At 36.9% G+C, this 15793-nt stretch overlaps 1 protein-coding gene across 1 annotated transcript in view; it reads right to left on the bottom strand.

Moving 5' to 3' along the window:
- Nucleotides 1–15793, bottom strand: part of arid5b (AT-rich interaction domain 5B) — an 84821-nt gene that overhangs the window by 58064 nt on the left and 10964 nt on the right. The gene's annotated exons all lie outside the window — the stretch shown is intronic.

Raw genomic sequence — 15793 nt, 5'->3', positions numbered from 1 at the left:
TATCCAAATGACTCGTGGGCAGGTTTTATTTGATCTTTTTCTTATTTTTGCCCGTCAACAATAAATAACTCTATTTCAACATGAGAAAACCCCTTTGACACCCAACATCCCGATACACCATTGTTCCTTATCAGTCAAACATCTGCAGACACTGACTAATCTTCAATAAAACCAACCGTCCCTAATGTACATGACGTCTAATCTCCCAAAGTTTCGGCCTGGGTGAATTCCCAGAAAGTCAAACACGAGCCTTAAGATACATTCCTGTTGATCTCCACCCCGAGTCAATACATTCTCCCTGTCAGCGCTTTAATAGCTACCTGTCTCTTTAAAATATGCAGGTCGAAATCTCAAATCAAGCACGAGGATGAAGATAGAGCCGTAAAACACAGACTCCTGGAATCCTGACAGCAGCTGCTTATTAGTCGTCCTGGTTACTGTATTAAAATAAGTTATTATTAGCGCTCGCTGCACCGCAGCACAACACAATAATGAAAGGAAAATGTGTGTCATTGCCACGGCAACTGTTTTAATGGAAGACTCCCCGTCAATAATAGTTAACAAAATTGCACTTTAGTCATAAACCCACAAATCAATTTCCTGAGTGTGTGTGTGTGTGTGTGTGTGTGTGTGTGTGTGTGTGTGTGTGTTGAGAACGGGCAAATGGAGATTGTAGAGAAATGTGAAATGCATGTCTCATTACAGAATCCGTCTTTTCCTAATTATTATTCACAGCCGCGACCTGTAATGAGTCAAATAACATTCATGTATCAACGCTGCGAGCTGCTGGGATTCTGAGCCGCTGTTGGGTCATTAAATCTGTTCTGATGCTTCAATATGTCTGATGTGACTGCCTGAAAAGATTACAGCCTTCACTACCCGGAGAAACATCAATCTATATAATATCAACCAACATTAACATTTAACTTACAGTGAAAATGCATTTCATCCGTGAGTGAAACACAGAAACACTGCTTTTATTATTTACTTCACTAATCATTCTATTATATCATGAAGATGTAAAAAGAAATCAATGATAGCGTTTGGTCTGTACAAATACTGATCTGAATTGTGAAAATATAAAATCTCTAATGGCATCTATTTTAAAGGGCCAGTTCACCCAAAATGAAAATTCTGTCTTCATTTACTCACCCTTAAGTATGCCAAACCTGTATACATTTATTTAGTCTGCTGAAAAGATATTTGTAAAAATGCACAATTAACTACCATTGTAGGGAAAACTACTAATATGGAAGTCAATGGTGCCCCAGAACTATTGGTTTCCCACATTCTTCGAAATATCCTCTTTGTGTTAAACAGAAAAAAAAATGTATTAAGGTTTGAAATAACCTGAGGGTTAGTAAATCATTTTTTTTCGGGTGAACTGTCCCTTTAACATGGCACTTGTTCTCTCTGAAAGACCAAAAAGTTCTTTCAGGTCACTCAAAAATGAAATGAAACAAAACACACTTTTTATTCACATTTTACTTTACATTCAAATCTTCTCTGTAAGATACTGTAACACAAAAACCTACTATATAGTATATTCATGCACTTAAAGGGACAATTCATCCAAAAATAAAACATTCTGTCATCATCACCCTCATATTGTTCCAAACCTGTATAAAGTCTTTGTTCTTATGAACACAAAGGAAGATATCTGGAAGAATGATCTTGTATCCATTGACTCCTATGGTATTTATTTTCCCTACTATGGCAGTAAAGGGGGGATGAGATCTGTTTGGTTAATGACATTCTTCCAAATATCTTTCTCTGTGTTCATCAGAACAATGACATTTATACAGATTTGGAACAACCTGAGGGTGAGTAAAGGATGACAGGTGGGTGAACTGTCCCTTTAAGTTATATGTACTGTATATTCTAAGCGTAAGTCTGTTTGTTTATTATTATTAATAATATTGTAGTGAATTTGTTTTATTTTTACTCAATACTTGTGTACCCTGAGAGACTGAAATGTAAGCTCATGTACTCACAGCACAAAGGAAATATTTTAGGCTGAGCTGTTGCTTTAAGAACGGCACAAGGCCATATTGTGATTTCACATTTGTTGTTGTGCAGCTTAAGACAAAAACAGCCGCTTCTATATGAAGAAAGTGTTTTGATGGAAACACAGTTTGAGTCTTTAAAGAGTGTTTTAGCTCCTGCCGGCCTTCGATTCTTGATGACGGCAAGACACACAACACAGAAATACTGCAGACTTACATGCTGTTTGTCTCACTACACAATAACATGCGTGCAGACAACCAATCACACGACAGCGTTTCACAAAAGTCAAATATATAAAGCCTTTTATATGCCCTCCGCCAGCTCTTCTTCAAGGACTTCAGATGTCTGCAGAGCAAGAAGATCCATTATTTCATTCAGTGATGAACACTATATATCATATTATCAGTTCACTGAAAGAAATCCTTCTTTACATCGTTGGCACCTGAAAAAATCCACTCTTCCCGCATCTCTCAATGACAGTTTCTGGAGTGAATTTGTGCGATTGCCAAAAGAAGCACTTGAAGATTAAACTCAGTCTGTTTTGATTCACTCGATACGGCACATCTCTGCTCTTAATTCTGTGATATTCGTCTTTATTTGATGTCCGAGCTGATATTACCCCGAGCTCATCTTCTCCAGGATATCCCCTGATGTCAACGTCAAACCTTCTGTTGATGATTTATGGCACCTGTCGATATTTTCCAGCGGCGGGCATCCGATCGCTACACTTTCAGCACATTTGGTGTCGCTCCCTAGCAACAAGCCTAAGCTGTAATGTTCCTGCAGGGAGGGCGGCTCCAAATATAACTGTCTGTATTATTGATCACCAGACTGCAAACTTTGCATTTAATGGCTCTTGTAAAACATGACAGGCTAGAACAAATTTGGTTATGTCAAAACGTCCTTCCTTGTGAAAAGAGACGCGTCTAGCCTATTATTCTAATGATGCCTCCGTATAGAGAAGTGAATAACAAGGTGCCGCCACATACAAAAGACGCAGATAGTGTTTCGCGAAGAGGAAAAGTGTCAGTGTTAGAAACACGAGAGATGCTTACAAAATGTGTGTCGCCGATATATTATACATTTACAGTATATTGCATCATGAACGGAACTAGTTAAGTGACGTGTGTTATTATAATGACATCACTCAAGTGATCTGAATGATGTGAAGATACAGACTCAACCCAGACTCTCTGTTTGTCCATCAATGGCAGACGGCATGAGGGGTTCAGGAAACTGTTGTAAATTGAGTTTGGTTACGCTGATGGTGCAGTACGTAAGAATCATTTCAATTCATCTCTGTCAATCCCTTTAAGTCATCCATTTAAGTGAATTGTACCTCAAAGGAGATTTAAGGATTCGTTCACAGTGGAAAAAGTGAAAAAATAACAAATAAAAGTCGCATTTTGATCATAAAAATAAAATAAGACAACAGGATAAAAATATGAAAAGAAGCCATAACTGGATCTGATAAGAGCTTCTTTTATTTGAGTTCTTCAGAACAAAAACATTTTTATTTCCGTCCATGCCTGATAAATATAAATATCACATGTTCTTCTATTAATAAATAAATCTACTGTATTTTCTTCTAGCATTCAGTTGTGGTTTTGCAGATCGTCTCCTCTGTTTAAATCCCTCACATACTTCGAGGATGAAGCGTCTAGAAATACACTTCAGGCCAAATGTAAACATTCTACACACCAGAAAACAGTCCGCTAGCAAAAATATGATCATGATTATTCATTGTGAAGACTATGCAGGGCTTTAAGCAGAAGATGAAAACAAATCTGGCAGCGGTTTTAAAAATAAACCCTCAGTGTGTCACACCAGTGAAAATAAAAGGGTTCTTTTAGATTTGCGAATAGACCGAGCGAGTGAAGCCGAATAAATACAGATCTGTGTTTCTACAGCTGTTCAACACTCATGAGAGTATTACACAAAACCTCAAAACTATTCAACCCCCCATACAGAATGATGCAACAGAACGTTTCACAGAAATATAAACCTGATTTATAGGAACTGAACTGTTTTGTATGTCGATATCAAGAAACATCAGTCGTCCACACAACAAAAGAACAGCACGCTTGAAATCATCTCCAGTTGAGTCCATCTCAAAGCACTAATACAATGGAAATAAAGATGCTTTCATCTGTGAAATTCATAGTCAAGACACGGATTAACACGTCCACCGTCTTCGACGCGACAGGAGAAACAGCCAAGCGAAGCTAACTTTCAATAAATACTAAAAGCAAGACTGCACTTCTAAAGATGTGTCATGCTTACACATGTCAAATCTTTCAATAATTCAAGTGTGAAGTCAGAATTTGTACAAGGTGAATGATAAAAACACAAGATTATTACAAAAAGATCAATAAAGCGAGTGAGGTGAAAGGAGCAGATCTTTTGTGACCCTGGACAACAAAACATTCCCATGGGTTAGTTTTTTTAATTTAGATTTGTAAATCATCTGAAAGCTGAATACTTAAGCCTTCTATTGATGTATGAGTTGTTAGAATAGGACAATATATGGTGGAGATACAGATGTTTATAACTCTGGATCTGAGGGTGCAAAAAAATCTAAATATTGAGAAAATGGCCTTTAAAGTTGTCCATCAGAGGCATTATAGCAGTCCATCCTCTCACAAAAAGAACATTTTTTATATTTAAGGTAGGAAATTCCCAAAATATCTTCATGGAACATGATCTTTACTTAATATTCTAATGATTTTTTGCATTAAAGAACGATCAATACTTTGCCCCCTACAATGTATTTTTGACTTTTACTAAAAATGTTCCTGTGATACTTAAGACTTCAGGGTCAAATATAAATAATGTATTGCACACATTCACACAAATCAGCCACCAATTGACTACAATGTGAAATAGTTATAAACTGCTGTGAGATCTGTTGATGGGAAACGCTGGAGTGTATTCTGAGGAGCTCCACTGGAAACAATGGCCGCGCTCATGTGACCACAATAGCGGCAGACAGAAGCAAAGCAGCGCATTAGCCAATGAAACTAATTAAAAAGCATTTGGAGTGTGACACAAAAGAAGGGATTAGATGACACAGGATAAGACGATAGTTTGCCATCAATGCACCATTGTGCTGGTTTCTGTATCTGCGGCAGACGAGCGCCATCGCAATTACTGTCGAAAGAATTAATCATTCATAATTGTAAGAGCTGTCACACACCAGCGAGTGTTTCTGTTCATCTCAAACCGTGAGCTCCTCTGACACGCCACCGCACATTCCTGTGTGGGAAACAGCAGACTGACCGATGTCCATAACTCTTGTCAGAGGCGTTTCTGAGATGATATATGAGCAGAGTTACAGGTGGAATCTATAAACAAGATGGAAGGGATTTGTTTTTATCACAGATATGGTAATATAGCAACTTCTTCACTGCATTATATAGTTGACAAATAAAACATTATAGAACTATTAACACTAAAGCATCAACTTACACAAACTAACAAAGAACATATTTTTACAGTTTATTGATCGTTGTTAATGTTAGTTTACACCAGTGATTTCTGTTTATACCAAGGTCTGTTTGAAGACTGGATTCCGATAGGCTGTAAGGTGTGCATTAAAACTGTTTAATGCACGGGCAGTTCCAGTCAGTTTGATCAATGTTTGAAATTAACTGACGGAAATAATTGTTATTTTCACCTGTCTAATCAAAAATTACACTGTAAACATCAATAACAGCTTTAACTTGGCAAATGGCATATGGTATAAGCAGGATAATCCACAGCTTGCCGTGCGTTAAAGGATTTGAATCCGCTTTGCGTCGGTTGGTTCTTGGCCTCAACGTCATGCATCAAAATCCTTTAACGCTCGGCTGACCGAGGATTATACCTTACTCCATGCACAGTTGATTCTAAGTACTTGTACTCGTAAAAATGCACCGATACCCAAAAAAAACGATACCTCATGTGACATAACTGTCAGAAATTTGTCGTGAAATTTGCTTTGAAAGTTTTTATTTTTCATAGCGGTGTAACAATATATCTCAGTATCGTATATTGCAATACAAAAACATTAAGATATGTATCGTAGACTTTGGCTATATATTTTTAAATGATATTTTTTTTTCATATATTTTTGTTAAAAAAATTAATTTGATGACAGATATATTCAGTTTTTTAGTTGAATTAAACCTTGAATATTGTCAATTCTTTAACAAAATAACAAATGTTATCAAAAATCGTTGATGTTTTGGAGGAAAAAAACTAAAAAATTCACTGTTGTGAAAAGGTAAAGGCATGAGGAAAAAAAATATCAGAACTCGCACTCGGTCTTAAAAAATGCTATCAGTGCATCCCAAATAGTCGATTTATAAATGCATTAGTAAATGTTAAAATAAACATTAAATATGATGAAGAAATGATGTTGTGTTGTTCATTGTTAGTTCATGTTAACTCATGTACTGAACTGAAGATACCAAATTAAAAATATTTTAATTTTGGAAATTGGTGGACACAACCAAAAAGAAAATATCATTCACCCCAAAGTCTGGCATCAGTCATTATTGAGACAGTCCAGCTGTGGATTGATGGCCGAACATTCATCACTGTATGATTCAAAGAGTTTGAGGTGTTGTGGATGTAAGGGACCTCTTGTCTATAGGTGTCATGTTTATATGTGTGTTTGAAGAAGAAAGGAAACACTTGTGTTCACTAACGGCCGTCATTACGAGACCTCAACATTCAGTGAGGTTAAAGGTCAAACTGACAACTGCTCCGGGGGGTGAATAAGAATTCTACTCCACTGTGTTGTTATTGTGAAAAAATGTCATAGTAGTTACAGAAAACAGTTAACGTTTGACCAACATCTTAACAGGTCTCAGATCAGCAGGAGAGGACTTTATAAATCAATCCAAGAGATCATTTCATAAGAACATGATTGTTCTCTGTGTTTTACACACGTGTTCTCTTCCTTTTGTCATGCAAATTTGTGCAAATGATGTGGGGGTCTCGAGACATCCCCCGAGAGCAATACCACATCCTGTCCAAAACCAAAACATCAATGAAAACTACATTTAACAAAACAGAGAAAGAAACCCACGGAAAACCCCATGAAATTCAAACGTTTGTTAGCTTTGAGGCCAATTAGTCGATTCCCAAAACCCTCACAGACTCATTTATGAAGTCACAATGTACAGACTCAAATGTACAGACATGCTCTTCTGTGAAACAGATCAAACGTTCTAAACAACACAAAGTTTTGTCCAAACAAACGCTCTCTAAATTAATAATAAACCTCACCCTTTTACCACACACAGCTTGTTCAAATTGGCAATTTAAGAAAAAAAAAAACCCTGGCCGCAATTCCTGTTTCAGCGGGAAACACGTCAACTTTAATACAAAAAAATACAACTTTTTATTATGGAACCTTCCTGGTTCCCAAAGCACTGCACAATCTGAATGAAATCATATGGATTCCAAAGATTTGGAATATAGTACACAGGTCATCTAGACATCTTCTGTTACACCTTTCGGTCAATTGTGTACCGTATCATGACATACTGTGTGTTTTTAGTATCTTTGAATACAGTTGATTTTATAAAGCAATCCAGCTCATGTTCATGAAGATAAACTGATGAAAATAATGAAATCCCTCATGCACACAATATTCAGAGCCATAAATAAAATTGGAATGGTCCGATATCATCATCAGACGGAGTTTGTGTTATGATATTTATTTCTGTCACTTGCCGACATCAATGACTGTATCTGTATTTTTTTGTCATTTTCCAAGCACACCACACACTGAAACAAATAACTCTGCCTCATAACTTTCAAAGCCCAAATTTCAGTCATTATGTCGAGTCTGTCCTTGGTATCGATGATTCTATAAGAGTACATGAGCCTGGTATCGGCCGGTGAATCCCTTAAGCGAAATCAATGACTGATCTTAAAAGCAGGAGGACGCTGAGAGATGTAAACCACACAATGTCTGAGACCTTTAATATTTAAGAAAGGCGTCTTGAGTTTCACAACTCCCCCAAACTTACTCCACATGAAATGACTGAATGATGATAGTTACAGATGAGTCATCACCAGACGCCACAATAAGACACATTGTGTTGCCATCACCTTCAATATAACAACCTGCACGCCCAAAGGTTTCCATCTGCTCTTCACTTAAACCAAAGATTGAAAAACTATGAACAATGAATGGCGAGGAATGCAACGCTCCATACGGCCGCTCTAGAGAAGGAAGTCCCGCCTTCCAGTAAAACCATCCAATCGTCAATCAGTAAAGACTGATGATTCTCTGAGGCGGGACTGTAGGCGGGCACAGTAGATGAGGTCACCTCGAAAAATTTGATTTTTACCACAATTTAAGCTTAGCACACCGAATGATACGGTCGATGTCATGTTTAATTATTGATCAGTAATATGCCGTTTAATTTATTTTTGCCAGTGATTTTAGAAATATCAGCCTTCGTACTGTTGCGATGATGTGAAAAGCTGCGCAGAGGAGCTGCAAACACGGCAGGACTTCTGTAAACAGACTTTGTTTAAACTCATTGATGTCTATGAAAAGTAATTCAGATATTTTGGCCACACACATCAGCATCATGTCTGAAATGAGACTTATTTTCCATCAGTTGTTTCCACTCAACATCAGGTTGTCAGGGGGGAGGTGGTGTTGTTTCAGGCGGAGTAATGGACAGACAATACAACCACTCGTATCCTCAAAGGTCATGAACATTGTTGAAGTGTCCTGGCATGAACGCTCTCACCTCACACACCCTGAACTTCTAGAAATGACCAAAATAAGGCAACTAAAGTGACTGTCAGCGTTCCCTGTTTTGTGTTTAAAAAATCAGTCTGTCATTATTATTAGCCAAGCAACGGACTTTTTCCATTTCAATTCCTGTTGAACTGATTTGGAAAGGCTGGCCTGGAACCAGTCAGAGAACATTGAGATATAAAGATCAGAGAATTGAATTGGACAGTCTGCCCTGTACATTTCCAGCACTTTTGCCAATATGAGAAACATGAGAAAAACAAAGAATAAAATAAGAAATAGTTCTGATCAAGAGAATGAGAATTATATTAAAGGGACAGTTCACTCGAAATGAAAATTCTGTCATCATTAACTCTCCTACGAGCTGTTCTAAATCTGTATTAATGTCTTTGTTCTAAAAAACACAGAGAAAGATATTTGAAAGAATGCGTATAGTCTGACATCTTGCCCCAAGGGGTCCAAGAACTGTTTGGCTACAAGCATTCGATCAAATATCTTTCTCTGTGTTCATGCAAACAAAGACATTTCTAAAGGTTTATAACAACTAGAGAGTGAGTAAATCATGACAGGATTTTCAATTTTGGATGACCTGTCCCTTTAAAGTAGGGCTGAACGATTTTTTTTCCAATATTGTGATTTTTTTCTTTTAACTATTATAATCTTTTATAAAAATTTGAAAATCAATAAATGGTAACCAATGTAATATTAGACAGATTAACCATTAATTGTAGGCCAGGTTTATGATGAAATTAGGTGAAGCATGAATTTATAGAACTACAATCACACTATGATTTGTTCAATTTCTAGCCATATAAACATGTAATAATGATCATGACATAAAGCTTTATTTTAAATCCAGAATTTCGAGAAGCACGCTTAAATGGAGTCAGGCGCAGGCGTGGCGCGCATGTGGTACAACATGCTCTTCGGCCGCGGCTCATGGTCCAAATACAGACTCACAGCAAGCGTGCTCAAACAGCGCATGAGATGCAGAGCGCTTTCTTAACTCGCAGTTAGTCGCCACGAAAACGCAAGCTCCCGTCCCGGGCACTTTGGGGAAAAGGAAAAAGCCGTGTTTACATGCTTTTAAAATGGTACTAGTCAGCTATGAGCAGGGTCGCATTAAAATGTACATCCCCATAATTAATCGCAATCTATGGTTTTTTTTAAAATCGTGTTTTATCCAGGGTTTATCCTGACTCAAAATGAGGCGGAGGTGGTGCCATCCTGATCTTGAACACACATGTAAGCCTACCGTACCTTTAAATGCCTTAACCAAAGTGACTTTGACGTATTAAAAGTTCAAATACAATGAATGAAAATGAAAACTTTACTTTTATTCAACCAAACAGAAATGTCTTTTATAATCAAATAAAGCTTTTTATCATTTTAAGCTAACTTTTCAGTCCATAATAGCCAACTGAATTAACCAGTATTACTAAATGAGCAAAGCTTGCATTCTCTGTGGTTCACTTTAAATGATTCAATGATCTCTTATATTCGCAGTGACTGAAAAGTTCAATAGTTTAAATGAATCGGTTCAAATGAGTCATTCGTGTGAGTCGTTCTGAACTAAATGTGCATTCATTCTGATGATGTCGCGGTGTACAGTATACTCTGGTTCATCGATGCGACTGTTCAGCTGAAGACATTACAATGATGTGCATCATGTTAATTTAAGACATTTCAAGATATTAAACGTACTTGGATGCAAAACAAACAGCAGTAAAACACGGCTAGCTCTTGTTCTGCAACTCTTTTTAGCGCCTCAGTGTGCTGATAACGAAACAGCGCCTCCACTGTGGCGTAATGCCGCAACTGCAGAGAGTCTGAGGTGCCACAACATATGCATCCAATTTCTCTATGCAGGAAAAAGCCTGCAATCACATCGTAATAAAATCACAAATGCATAATCGTTCAGCCCATATTTAAGAACCTTTTACATTTAAGCTTTTCTGAATGCTTACGCTGCCTTTTTACAGTCTCAATGCAGCAGAATTTGACATCAAGTGAGCGTCTTATTCTGCACCACTGCTGCAATATTATGATAATGCATGAAAATAATAAATACAGTCTACATAATAATGTGCTTTGTTTAACACCTCAGGACACAACCTCCTGCCACACGTCTAACATCATCTGTGTTTAGTGTGACTACACAAGAACATGCCTGTCACAAACCTCCAATATCAACACAAAAATCAGGAGGATTCCATCACAAATCAACTCCAGCATTAGTCTGACAGTCTGAGAAGCAGTCATGACAAATACGGTTTCATCACAGTACAGTTACACAAGACAGACAGACATTGTGCAGGTCCTGTGTTGTGTTTATTCACTGTGTCGATCAACATCATCTTCAACATCATCTTCAACATTCTCCATCCGGCGTCCAGTTACCATCACGTCATTATGTGTCGAATCACACTCACATCAGGGTGTGTCCTAAACACCTCCGATAACACAAAGAATCTCACATATCACTCATAGATCATATTAGTGGAGAGGTTTGTGTTATTCTCTTATAGACAGACACCCTTCATTCCGTCACTCCACTCACTTTCATGTTCGCAGTCAAATGAGAAATGATTCCAGATATCTCTATCATCAAAGGACTTCATTTGAGAAAGTAAATCTCACAGACAGGAGGTCAAACCTCATCAGACAGAACGAAGGCCATAGGCGAGATCCGTTAATTACCAGATCAAAACCACATCACCATGTTTTTCGGCGAGAAGCATTGAAGCTTTCGTCTCATCAAACATGGAAATTTGGCAGCAGACACACACAAAAAAATCAAGAATCTCAATTTCCTACTGCGGAAATTAAATGTCATTTCATAACTAATAACAGCCACTTGACACTTGTTGCCAATATAAATATGCTCTTAATAAATACACACACACATATATATATATATATGCGCAGATATCAGCCACCTATACTGTTCTGATAGTTTTTGGCCAATGATCTGCTCATGCTCATCATCACAACGTGAAAATGATAATTCTGAAATCCTCAAAAGAGTGTTTGGTTTGAGAGGACAAAAGCAGAACTCAAACATGATTAAATCTACGCCACTTATACAAGGTCAGCGTGAACATCTGATTTATTCTAATGCGGAGCCATCTGACACGAATCCTTATAGCAGATTCCCTCGAGACCCAGATTAAATGAATATAATCCTTCCGTCAAAACCACGGATCAAACTAGGACCTTTATTAGGGCTGTTCCATTGGGACCAAAATCACGATAATTTGGGCCAATTTTGAGATCCCGATATTTAACACGATTACTCATGATGTTTTAAAACAACATAGAAAAATAAAAAATCTTGCCTTAACTGTGAATTCAACTGAAAGATAAATGTAAAGAAATAGCACAGCTGAACCACTACTTTAAAGGAAAGGGGTGTTCCTTATATACGGTTATATTAATATATATATATATATATAAAATAAGGTACATTTTTACAAGAGAAGAGAGGATCAATGCAAAATGGAACGCGGCAAAATAATTGTTTTACGTCGATTACTTTGTTTTTGTTATGTCGAAATCCAAAATTGACGATTATGATTAACTTTCGATGAATTGCACAGTCCTAAACTTTATGAATCTCATTACTAACTTAAGAATCAAAACCAGTGGTGTAACTTTGTTTTGCAAACAGAGATGACAGAGATGACAAAAACAATCCTTTAATAAATCGTTTCTATAATAACTGGTTGGGTATATTTATCATATATAGTGGGCGCTCCGTCAGCAGTTCCCAACCTGTCATTTGGGTCACAAGGTCACTGGTCTATTGATGTGCATTACAATTAAAACCAATATTCCTATGAATAAAAGTGTCACTTGTTCATTGGTTTATGTGTTTTTGTATTTGGACACTGGTTGCACAAGCAAGCGCCGCGAGTGCAAATGATTCACACATTTTTATATTATTATTATAACATAATCTTATACATAGGTATATACATGTAAATATTTTAAAATATATTTCATACTAAATAAAATGATATACTTTTACTATTTATATATATATATATATATATATATATATATATATATATATACACACAGTATGTGTGTGTGTGTGTGTGTGTGTGTGTGTGTGTAATCAAATATATAATTGAAGACCCTAAAGTCATTGTTTCAACTGAGTATAATAAACACAGCTTTGTTAAGTCTGTTGTTGGCCGTCGTCCACATTGCAGACGGTTAAAAAAACATTTTAATTATTAAACCCTCTCTGTTTGTACAGCTGAACAATCACCTTTTTAATCTTCATCAATTATAGCCAAATGTCTTTTTATTTTCCATGCAACATGAGCAGGAGGTTGTTTCATGACTATAAAAATTTTCACATCACCCGCAGACAGTTTACTTCTTAAGAGAAAAGGTGCGTCAAAGCGCCCCAGGTCAGTAAATGAAAGCACAACATGTCAGGGAATCTTCCTCGCGAGCTGAAATCCATTTCAGAACCGCCTCTGATCTCATATTAAAAGGCAAATGAGTAACTCTGTAGCCCTGTAATTTATGATAATTTATTACACCTTTCAATGATAAATGAGAGTTCAGAGAAGATGCGCAGAGGTCACCTCTGGACACCACCATGATGTGCTTCATTCAAATGAGTGTTTCAATTAATCGTTGCAGTTATGTTTTAGATATGATAATAAAAGAGAGAGAGAGAGAGAGAGAGATAGTCCCTGGGCCTGTGCCAGAATATTTTGCTTACCAAGTAGATCTCAAGGTAGTCGGAGTAAATCCATTTAGCATCCCGAGCCGACACACACAAACACTTTTATACAGTCATTAAAAGCGACTTATTAACATTCCGTGAGAGTATACTGGCAATACACACACAAATAATAGGGTTACACGACAGACCGTGAATAAATCAGAGATGTTTTGGCCGCCTATAGATTGTCATTCGCAGCTGTAGTCTGCACATAAGCTACAATGACAAAGCATCTATTATTGATTCTTCTATCTCATACATCAGCTCACTCCACAGACGCTCAGATAAAACCAGTGAGTAAATTCTAGTATCTGGCAGAGAAGAATGATCCACCACGAGCAGCCCATAATTACTTTATCCAGTCAAATGAAGGGCTGATGTGTATATTTAGATATTCAATGGCTTTTCAACCTACTGCTGTACATGCCATGCACTTCTGTTTTAAACATGACCACTTCTTCAGTTCCCCAGCAGCAGAGTTGAGCCGAATAACAAATATATGAATATTTATGTATTTGTTCTGAAATGGTTCAAACAGACCTTTTACAGCCCAAAACATGTTAACGTAAAATGAAATGCAGTAAAAACCGAGAAATGTAATGGCAAATAAATAATGGTAGCAAAGACGTGTTTTCACACTTAACAAAAATACTATAGACGGTTATATCATAACAACATTTACACACGTTACTGCACGTGTGCCTCTAGATTACTTCTGATAACCATCAAAAGAAACTGAGAAGACCGTTACTTGCTAAACTTGTCTCTCCAATATTTAGAATGTAGACTGCGATACCAAACTCAACCGCTAGATGTCAGTGTATCACACGCTTTCTTTAAATGCGACCGACTTTAAATAATACAAATCAATATTAACATAAATTAAATTAAATATCAATAGTTATATTAGACACTAGCCAAACACGACCTGGAAGTTAACTGGTGGTCAGGCGCGCACGCGTGTACGATAAAACGGTCTACACGGTTTGCTATGTTTTGATGCATATATGCAGTACTATTAATGTATTATTGAGGGTTTTACTGATGTTTTTGCTTTGAGATCATCTAACATATTCCCCAAAATACTATATATAGCTTGTGCATTCAAATGTTGTTTATCTCTTCTAGAGAAAACAGAACAAAGATACACATGACTCATCTTGTGCTTAAATGAAAATTTCATTTCTTCATGATACAGATTTTGAATTAGAAATGCTCTATTGGAGGAACAATCATGATATCCACTGAAATAGATGTTCTTTTATCTCTCTTCATCATCAAAAATACATGAACATTTTTGTCAAACGAATGACTAACCAGTTGCAGCTAATAACCTTCATGAAGTGTGTCAACAGCTCAACACATGACACAACACTAGTTCTGAAGGCACAGCAGGTTTTAAATACAGTTATTTCTGTAATGCAAAAATAAAGAAAGTCAAATCATGAAATGAGTTTCATACTTCATCACAGTGTTGTGAGCTAATGAGAGACACAAACAGCTGAAGAGTCTCAGGAGGACACGCTGCCTGTTAAAACAAGTGTCACGCTCAAACTCTCTCCTGTTGGATCTTGTACAAGCATTTCGTTTCTGCTCATCAGAAAATAAACAATCAAAAGAAGCATGCATGCTGTGTTATTATCACAGACGCCAGGCACTTACTCGTGACAAACAACACAACTGTTTCTTAAATCTCTGTGAAATACATGATGTGGAGAAGCGCTCATACAGACCGACCGCACGTCTTCACATAATAACACTGAAGCAAACACACATCATGGAACCATCATGTGACGTTCAGAGGAAATCACTCACTATTATCAAGAAATAATAAAATCATCATCGGGCCTACAGTACCACACTTGTACCACAGAGTTAGGTTTAAACTGAATATATAGTGTACACAAAAGAACCCATAAATATAAAACAACGTTTTCTTAAAACAGCTTTTGTTCTCTAAACAATGTGTATACTGTGTCACTATCAAACTATTGCTTTAAATATTGCTTTCTTTGAGTGTTTAAGTTCTGGGCGGGATGATCGGTTTGTCTGATCAATGACAGATGGGAGACGTTTTCAGGATCCCCATAAAAGAAGAAACGTAATTCTTACCTTCTGTTGGCGATGTTTCTACAGAATCTTTTAATCAAACGTGACATTTACTTACATGAGCATAAACCTGCACCATGAGAAACACTATCAATACTGTAGACGTGTGGGATTTACCAGCTTTATACACAGAACAATCACTATAACATTGTATCACACATCAACGA

Source organism: Triplophysa dalaica, chromosome 17 (genome assembly GCF_015846415.1).
Source record: "Triplophysa dalaica isolate WHDGS20190420 chromosome 17, ASM1584641v1, whole genome shotgun sequence".
In the NCBI taxonomy this organism is placed as follows: Eukaryota; Metazoa; Chordata; class Actinopteri; order Cypriniformes; family Nemacheilidae; genus Triplophysa; species Triplophysa dalaica.
Note: the sequence above shows the minus strand (reverse complement) of the source record. Positions and strands in the feature narration are given on the sequence as shown.